At 39.1% G+C, this 10,218-nt stretch overlaps 1 long non-coding RNA gene across 2 annotated transcripts in view; it reads left to right on the forward strand.

Annotated features, from left to right (window-relative positions):
* The window catches only part of LOC141419184 (uncharacterized), a 133,212-nt gene that overhangs the window by 43,875 nt on the left and 79,119 nt on the right, over positions 1 to 10,218 (forward strand). For both annotated transcript variants that reach the window (XR_012443834.1, XR_012443833.1), the window contains exon 2: positions 9,683 to 10,102. This is a non-coding gene — a long non-coding RNA (uncharacterized lncRNA). The remainder of the gene's footprint in view (positions 1 to 9,682; positions 10,103 to 10,218) is intronic.

Genomic DNA, 10,218 nt, shown 5'->3' on the forward strand with positions numbered 1-10,218 from the left:
AACCTTTTGTTAGGAAATGTTTTTTAGATCTGAGACCTAAAGTACTAGAAATCAAATTAAAAAAATATAAATTGAACATCATCAAAATGTTTTGCTTCTAAAGACACTACCCAGCAAGTGGAAAGACAACCCACGTAATGGAAAAAAATGCTTGCAAAGTATATATCTGATATGGGGGTATGCAGAATATATAAAGAACTCTTATATCTGAATAATAAAAAGATAACCCAATAAAAAGTGTTGAGGATTTTAATAGATATTTTTGCAAAGAAGATATACATGAACATATAACAGCAATTTAAAATAGTGCTCAGCCTCATTAGCATTTAGAAAAATGCGCATTAGGAAATCAGGACCTATCACTTCACGCATTGGATGGCAAAGGTAAAAAAATACAACGACAAGTATTGGTAAAGGTGGAAAAATCAGAATCCTTGTACATTTTTGGTGGGAATGTAAATTAGTACAAACATTGGAAAACAGCTCAGTGACATCTTAAAAAGAAGAAAAAGTAGGGTGAAGAGATAGTGTAAGTGGGCACAGGGTGGTGGGGTTATTTAAAATCTTGTGGTCAAGAAAGGTTCTGGTAATAAGGTAACATTGGAGTACAGTATTTATTGAATTAAGGACTGGATAAGGCACACAAACCCTGTTCTGCTTCCAGTCCTCTCTTCTTTCATTTGTATACATCCTTTCTCTGATGCATACATCATAGCGTGTCCTACCTATTCCAGTTCTACAGATTCGTGTGAAAGATACATTGTGTCCTACCTATTCCAGTTCTACAGATTCGTGTGAAAGATACATTGTGTCCTACCTATTCCAGTTCTACAGATTCGTGTGAAAGATACATTGTGTCCTACCTATTCCAGTTCTACAGATTCGTGTGAAAGATACATTTAAGAAATGAAAGTGATCTTTATTCAGTCAAAATGTTGACTTAAAATGCTTTCCTTAGTTGGTTAAAAGGATAATCTCCAAACCACAATGCCATGCGTGTTTTAGGAAAGGTATGTAACAGGATGTTCATTGGGGCTCTTGGAGTTTCTGCTAAGCCCTAAGTGGAAATCAATGTGATAAGTGGCCACATAATCTAGAGTAAGCATTTTATAATCTCACCTACAAATTACATAAAAGAGGATTCTTCCAAAGAGAATTCATCCAAAAGCAGAACAGCAGCTTTTCTATCCTTTTCATAGGATCCTCCTATCCCTACCTTCTCCTCAAAGACAAATGAAGTTGGAAGCTTCAAGGGAATCACTGGAAGAGTCAAGACCCTTGGTAGAACCACCTCTTACTCATAAAGCTTGCCCTAGGATGCTACCTGAGCAGACGGCAAGAAAGTTCCTGGGAGAAGCTAACATGGATCTGCTGGGTCTCAACCTTGCCAACATTTAGGGCTGTATAAATATTTGTTATGGAAGGCTGTCCCATGCATTATAAGATATTTAGAGCATCTCTGACACTAGATGCCTGTAGCAACTCACCTTCTCCTATGCTCTGTGCCAATTCTGAAACCCATATGTCCTGGATAAGAACTACTGCCCTAATTCTGAGAGTGACAGATGTGTAGAATTGATGCCAGACTTGAAGGGTAAAACATGAAAGGAAGGGGCTTCTGAGCTGTCTCTAATGGAAGAGCAAAGAGAATAGGTTACAATGTGATATTCTGATATTCTGACACATGTATACTTTGTGCTATTGTTAAATCAGGGTAATTAGCATATCCATCACCTTAAACATTTATTATTTCTTTGTGATGAGCAATGCTGCATAAATTGCAAAGAATTAAGAGCACACATAAAATTCAATAGCATGGTATTAAAAAACTCCAAAGAATTTGAAATAGAGGATCACACTTCTGTTAAACTGGATACTGAGAGAGATAGAGATAAAGATGATGGAGAAGAGAGATATGAGAGAGAGAGAGAGAGAGAGAGAGAGAGAGAGAGAGAAAGAGAGAGAGAGAGAGAAAGAGAATGAATGAACGGGTGATGGTGGTGGTGGCTTTCCTAAACTTCTAGTATTCGGTAAAGAACAGTCATGCTTTCTCTTCCAGGCAGCCACAGTAGAATTTAACCAGGCTCAAGTTATTTGGAAAGGACACTTTGGAAGGTAGCTGCCTACTGGATAGGAAAGATATTTATAAGGAGTCAAAGAGCTCATTTCTTGCTTTAGATAGGGTTTTTCAATCTTGGAACTAACTGACATTTTGGACCAGATAATTTCTTTTTGCTCTGTGCTCCCTGTGCATTGCAGGGAGTTTAGCAGTATCTCTGGTTCCACCCACTAGATGCCAGTGGCATCCTCCAAGTCATGATGATCTTGAATGTCTCCAAGACATTGCTAGGTGATCCCTGGGGTAGGTAGGGCAAACACTGCCAATGGTTGAGAAACACACTTTTGAGAAGGCTGCATGGCCAATAATTCTCCTATGGAGGTCTAGAAAACCCATTAAGTGTTCTACAAGGGAGTCAATATAGTACTATGGCAGCTGTAATAAATTAACATTGTAAAGCAACAGAAATTTATATCATACAATTTTAGAGGTCAGGGTGCTGGCAGGGCTTTGTTCCCTCAAGGAGATTTCCAAAGAATTCTTTTTCTTGCCTTTTTCAGCATTGTAAGCTGTCTTCATTCCTTGGTTCAGCTCCCATTCATCAGAGGCCTTACTCTGGCCTCTAATTCCTTTGTCACTTCTCCTCCGATTCTGATCTTCCTGTCTTACAAAAACCTTTTGGGTTAAATTGGGCCTACTTGGATGGTGTAGGATTCTCTCTCCATCACAGGTTCTAGACTTAATCACATCTGCAAAGCCCTTTTCACCAAGTCAGGTGACATAGTCACAGGTGTCACAAATTAAGAAGTAGACATCTTTGTGGGGCCATTAGTCTGCCTACCACAGTTAGTTTTTGGGCACATGTCAGCCAGATTGAGTGCCACATTGTACCCATACTAGTTAAGTAATTCCATATTATTACTTATATAATATTCTATATATTATATTATAGTCCACATATTACTTATTCCATAAGTAATTCCATATATATATACATATATATACACACACATATATAAATATATATAACACACACACACACACACACACACACATATATATATATATATATATATATATATATATATATATATATATATTTTGGTGGGGCCGCGGTTTGAACTCAGGCCTTTGCACCTGCAAATCAAGCTCTCTATTGTTTGAGCCAAATATCCATTTGAATCCCTATACTTTTTACTTCTTTCTATACCTTGCCTCTTTCCAGGGACTGGTAGCAGCTGAGTAAACAGGAAAGGAGGGAGAGGAAAACAGACCCTACTTGACCCTTTCTTGTTGCTCTAGAGTGGAGCTCTGAGGCTCAGGTCTAACTGGAGAGAACCTTTAAATTAGATGGGAGATAGTGGTTTTTATTAAAATAGGACTAAAATTTATTTTAAACCTGAAAATCATGTTGTTTTAATTCCTGACCTATCTGGAGCAGCCATGGGCTCTACCTGGAAGGTTGCTTATGGCTAGAGAAAGGAACTCTTGTAAAGCAAACCAAAGGCAACAATGGAGGGAAAGTATTGCTTTATGGAGCCTCCTAGGACCCAGATCTTGAAAAAACTGGAGCACAATTATTTTTGGGAGACAGAGGATTTCAAAATTCTATTTAGCCACCCAGTGGACTGGAAAGATCTCCCTAGAGTAGGAGAGGTTGCTGGAGTCTTGGGAGGCCCATGTTTTTGCCTGTTTTCCTAGGAACACTGGGTATGGTTCTGTTATCTAGAAATTTGGGAAAAGAGGTAGAAAGGAAGGAGGGAAGAGCAAGAGAAAGGTGGGAAGGCCTGGGCTGATATCTATGAACAAGCTCAGGAAGGAAGAACAAGTAGACAGTATTTTAAATCTGTGTTGGCAGGAAATGCTGGGGCATATGGCCACTGAAGAAGAGAGGTACAGCTTGCTTCTCCACAGCTCAGAATCAAACTTTCGAATGTCTCCCGACGTGTAAATGGAGGACTTGCCTACACTCTAAAACTATAAGCAGAAAACTTTCACTGGTTTCTTGAGGACATGGATGAGAGTTCTAAACTTTAGTTTTGCCCTTCATGTATAGATCAATCTGCTTCCTGCCTCTCCCTAACCCTCACCCCTGTGAACTGGAAACATAGTAGGGGAGGTTACTCTGAAAGGCCAGAAACTGTTTGCAGCAAATCACTAAGTCAAAACCAAAATTACCTATGTTTTTTATTATATATGATACATTTGTATATGATTATAAAGACCATTTTAAGAGTTTAAGAATGTCAAATATATTCTACTAATAGTTCTTTCGCAAAGAAAGATAGAGTGATCTGAGGTTTTTTGGAGAGGAATTTGGGATGCCAAAAATGGTTGTCTGTTCCATACAGGAAATGAGATATTGGTGTGTTGGCTTGAATGGAGTAGAGCAGTCAAGATAAAGTGGAGCAGGTAGTGAAGGTAATGCAACAAAACAGGCCCTACGTCAGAGGGCCTGAGAGAAATGCAGAGTAGAAGAAGAGGGCTTTAGTCCTCTACAGAGTTTCAGGTCCAGAGAAAATGATTGTGTAGAGGAGAGCAAGAAGAGTTAAGTAGAATTAACCTGTCTCTAGGTCCTAAATAGGAATGAGCTTTGGAAACTAAACTCCAGGTGTATTGCGCCTGTTGGAAATAAGACATTACTTGTGTGCTTACCTCTGTGGGAGCATGCTGTCTTCATTTTCAGTCTTGCATAGAATTATTTGGCCATGAAAAGAACTTCAGTGGAAATAAATTTTGTTCAGGTGGGCAGAAGTATTCTACTGGAGTCAGATTCTGCCTGGCTCAATGTATTTCTAACTGTCTACCTGGGAACTGGTGCATTTACTTTTGAATTGTGTAAAGTTTTATTTTCTAAACTAAGAATGTATGCCATATGCTAGCTTATCTATAGATACTTTGCTGAAGGAAAGAAGGAAGGGAGGAAAGAAAGACGGAAGGAGAGAAGGAAAGAGGGATGAGGGAGGGAAGGAAGGAGAGAAGGAAGGCGGGAGGGCAGGAGTGGGAGAGAGGAAGAAAGGAGGAAGAGAGGAGAGGAAGTTGGATCTGTAAAAAGACTGAGGCTCTGGGTTGTGGCAGAGAAGGCAGGGAGGGTACTTTGGAGCTAATGTCTTTGAAGTTTGGTTGGGGAGGAATATAAATTTTATTCTGTGAGTGAAGGTAAGTAATGTTATTATGAAGATAGCATGAAAGATTCTATTGCTTACCAGTCAGTTTACTACTCTTATAATGCCGATTTTTCCTTCACCAAGAGCTGCCAAATTGCTGTTCTCTGGGTAAAACCCAAATAGCTGGTGCTTGTTTTATTTACTGCCTGCCTTAAGATCTGATCCCTTTATTTCCCTTTGGGGGCAAGTTCTCCCTCATCTGTCCATATGTTTGATATCATTAGCCTTTTGCTCTGTAGTTGCCTTTTTGGAAGGAACTGTGTGATTTTCTACCTTTTGTGATCCTCAGGAGGGATTGCTGTGGCTCTCACTTCATAAATTTCTTTGTGTAGTACTGAGGCTTGCACATGTATCCATTATAAGGTGATTGGAACTTGGATAGCTGTAGTGAATATTAAATACAAAGAATCTAGGTGAAGAGCAGGTGTTGATTAATATTTATGAAATACAAAATCTAAAAGCTTATTCTTAAACTACTTGCCTTTCTTTTGTGAAACAATATAAAAGTTGTCAGAATTAAAATGGAGTCACTTGGGTCTTCCCAGCCCAAAAAGTAAATAAAGCAGGGAGCTTGTAAAGGAGGGGTTCTTACTCAGGACTGACTGATAATAACTATCATAAAAGACTGCCAGATTACAGTTTCTCACAAAAGCCATGGCAACCTCACAGAAAAAGCACGGCTACAAGGACATTTACCCAGTACCTGTTCAACTTCAGACTGACACCGCCCTTGTTATTAACCATTACTGTTTCAAAATATCTGATGTCATCACCTTCATTTTTGTCTTTAAAAACCCCCTTTGCTTCAATCTTTTGAATATGCCTATACTTCACTATGGCGCACACGTATTCCATTGCAATGCCCTGCTATTCCTAAATAAACATACATATATATATTTTTAGAATTTGTCTGCCTTTTTGTTTTCAAATTGAGGTTGACACTTTGTCCTTAACACTATGTTCATTTTTTTTCTCTATCAAGTTTCCAAGTCTATAATGATTAAAAAGGTGGTTTTACATTGATCTACTATATGATCCAGCAATACCACGCTTGGGCATATACCCAAAAGAATGTGACACAGGTTACTCCAGAGGCACCTGCACACCCATGTTTATTGCAGCACTATTCACAATAGCCAAGTTATGGAAACAGCCAAGATGCCCCACTATTGATGAATGGATTAAGAAAATGTGGTATTTATACACAACGGAATTTTACGCAGCCATGAAGAAGAACGAAATGTTATCATTCGCAGGTAAATGGATGGAATTGGAGAACATCATTCTGAGTGAGGTTAGCCTGGCCCAAAAGACCAAAAATCGTATGTTCTCCCTCATATGTGGACATTAGATCAAGGGCAAACACAACAAGGGAATTGGACTTTGATCACATGATAAAGTGAGAGCACACAAGGGAGGTATGAGGATAGGTAAGACACCTAAAAAACTAGATAGCATTTGTTGCCCTCAACACAAAGAAACCAAAGCAGATACTTTAAAGCAACTGAGGCCAATAGGAAAAGGGGACTAGGAACTAGAGAAAAGGTTAGATCAAAAAGAATTAACCTAGAAGGTAACACACATGCACAGGAAATCAATGTGAGTCAACTCCCTGTATAGCTATCCTTATCTCAACCAGCAAAAACCCTTGTTCCTTCCTATTATTGCTTATACTCTCTCTTCAACAAAATTAGAGATAAGGGCAAAATAGTTTCTGCCGGGCAGCGAGGGGTAAGGGGGGGGGTAAGGTAGGGAGCAGTGGCGGGGGGGAGGGGGAAGAGAGGGGGGAAAGGAGGGAGAAATGACCCAAACATTGTATGCACATATGAATAAAATAAAAAATTTTTAAGAAGTGGTTTTATTTCTGACAAAGTAAAACATTTCTGAAAAGCCAGGTAGCATAAATTGGGTGATTTTGAAAGGAGGCAATGCCACCTGCTATATTTGACTTGGGATTAGGTGCAGAATCTAAGTGGGAGAGTTGGGAGCTGATAGATAAATGAGGGAATAAAGTAAGTAAGTGACTTTCTTCTCCTCTCCTCTACATATCTTGAGAAAGATAAAGTGTTTTTAATTCAACAGAAAATGGGAGGTAAAAGGCAGGGACATGAATACTCTGCAAACCTGGCTTGGAATTCTTTGTATTTCTCACCCTCAGAAAAGAATTGCTGTTGATAAAATTAGAAATCGTGTAGGGTTAGACACATGTGAATGCATTGCCCACCCTTCCATTTTGACAGTGACGTTGGACTCATTCTCAATTTCCAAGCTGCGTCTTTTCCATTCCTCCTTCCAAATCCACCTCCACTCCATCTCTCAGTGTGTGCTGGGCTTCTGGTTTGAATGAGCCACTGATTTATTTGCAGCCACCAAGGATCTGAAGTGCAGATGCAAATGGCAGTTTTCCTTGGTAAGTATTGGTGGCCATTGGATCACTCTTCCATTTGCATTCCTGAGGCCTGCAGGCATCTTCTCAGGAAAACACATTTTATAGGCTATATGGTGAGGGTTATTTTTCAACTCAGCCACAGATGCCAGCCAACAGTAATCTTTAGATCTGAAAGAGCTTTCATTTGCAAAGCAGAGGAATAGAACCATAGTCATTAGTTCAGCAAAAATTTGGGTCTGAATGAAAAGGTTCAGGAGCAGGGACTGTTTGGGAATAGAAAGGACCTGAAGACCAGGAGCTGAATTTGGGAAGATACAAATTTGGAAGTCACTGACTTGAGGGGCACTTGAGCACTTAGAGGAGTGGAGGAGCTTCCTCAGGGAGGAATTTATTCCTGATTCTGATATCAGCAGCAAAGATTCATCTTGTCTATTCTCATCAATTCTTGGGGCTCTGACCCTTGTCCAGAGATGACTTTACTCCAAGTTCTCATCCAGGGTTTAGAATTGGTCCATGTGCAGATGGATGTACCAGGAAATATCTTGAAATCTGAATAGAGTTCACACATAAAGTAGGGACTTGTTTTTTTAAATTTGCAAATCAAGTATGTAAAAGAGTAGCATACATTTCAAAAGTAATTAATTTAAATTCCATGTAGGGCCTCTTAACTCACCTGATGGCTGAAAACATAAGGCAGAGTAAACTGACTCATTTCTGTCACATTCATCCCACTCACGCTTTACCCTTCTGCTCTGTGCCTGGGTGCTAAAGCAGAGAGGTGAAAGGTGATTTGGGCTGGACTCCAGGCAGACTCTCTGCCTGCAACGCATGTTCCTCTTACCATGACACCTACGTTCAGTATGTCACCATTTCTCTTTTTTTGCACTGCCCTTTCTCTGGTGCCAGCAGCTCCATCCCTGTGCTCAACTATGCTTGTTGTGCAGCCATCCTCAGTAGAATTCCTTCACTTTGTGGTCAGAGGAAGATCTCCAGGGTGACTCAAGTGAAAGTGTTCCTGGACAATCTACCACAGTGCCCTCTTACCTACCTGTTAGGCAAACTGAAGTTGGATAAGGTGGCCTAAATTCTACTTATATCTTTTCAGCACTTGTTCTTATGCTCTTATGAAAAAGAGTCCAGCTACATGAAGGACATGCATGTAGCTGTACAGAGTGTGTGTTGAAAGATCTCATTTATATGGTTTTCTTTATTTTAATTATTCTGATCACTTAATGTATTGACAAGAACCTCTTATTTTCAGCTCAACAGTCAGCTTCCACCAAACTGATCTTTCTGGAAATATTCTATGAAACTGATTTTTGTCAGTAAGAAAAAGAAATTTGGAGCTGCCACTTTTTAATCAAGTTGAAAGGTTGGCATATTTCCCCAAAGGGTCACATAATGAAATTAGCAGGTTTCTGAACAGGTGAGAAAATACACCATCATAAAATGAAAACAAAATTAGACTGTTATCAATATTGCTAATGATACAGTTCAAAATAAGCAAGTTATTTTGACCCCCAATTAAGATGTGTAATAAAAAATTGCCCATGCTAAAACATTTTGGCTGCCAAAGACTAAGCTTCTGAAATTGACATAGAAGTTCTTGCATAATGAAAAAAAAAAAAAAAAAACCACAATAATGAAGAGATGGCAGTGAGGATGGCCAAGAGCAGACTTAGCTAGAAATTTCTTGCTTGTGGACAACCAATTAAACACCATGTGAGTGAAGTGGAATAGCAGATGTGCAGAATATGTACCTGTTGGGTTTCTGAAGCTGTGGTAACTGATTAGCCTTCTAGACACATGGACAGCATTGGATGTAGGGTACTTAACTTTGGTTAGTGGAATGAACAGTGCAAAACCAGATCACTGGAATTCTGTCTGCATATAGTAATATCATCAAGCCCTAAAACCCCTTCTCTCCACTACACACAGAACCACTGGTGGTCCCCACATTGACAATTCTTTTCTAGAGCAATTGAACATATTTATAAGGTAGAACTAGGGCTTCTTAGTTCAGATGCTAACACATAAACTAACTTATTTCTTCTTATGATATTTTAGATTCCCAGGAAAATGTCAGATTCCAAACCCACCTACCAAAAAGAAGAGCCAGCCCATCAGGATGACTTAGGGACAGAACAGAGCTCCCAATCAGCCTCTCCATTCAGGAACACGTCCTACTGGGGAATAATGTCTACATACCTAGCAAGGCCTGTCATTTTTCTCTCATGAATTACTAATCAAGGATTATCAGAAATGGAACAAAATCCACAGCATAAATCAGAAAAACCAAGATAAAGACTAAGAATAATGACTCTTGAAGAAATAATGATCAAGTGGACAGCTAAAATATTCAAATGTGTATTCTCAGAGAAGGCAGAGAAGATATTGTACCCATAAAATAAAGAAAATATTAAAAACAGTCAAGAAACAAGAAGCATCTGGAAATCAAAGCATACAATAAGAATAGGATAAATCAAGGTAATTTCTCATTATTCAGAGCAAAAAATCAAAAGGTAAGAGAAAAAATGAGAGATACAGTTGTTTTATCTAGGCAGCTTAAAATCTGGATGGAAATCATTGAATGGAGTTTAGCT

Source organism: Castor canadensis, chromosome 2 (assembly GCF_047511655.1).
Source record: "Castor canadensis chromosome 2, mCasCan1.hap1v2, whole genome shotgun sequence".
Lineage (NCBI taxonomy): Eukaryota > Metazoa > Chordata > Mammalia > Rodentia > Castoridae > Castor > Castor canadensis.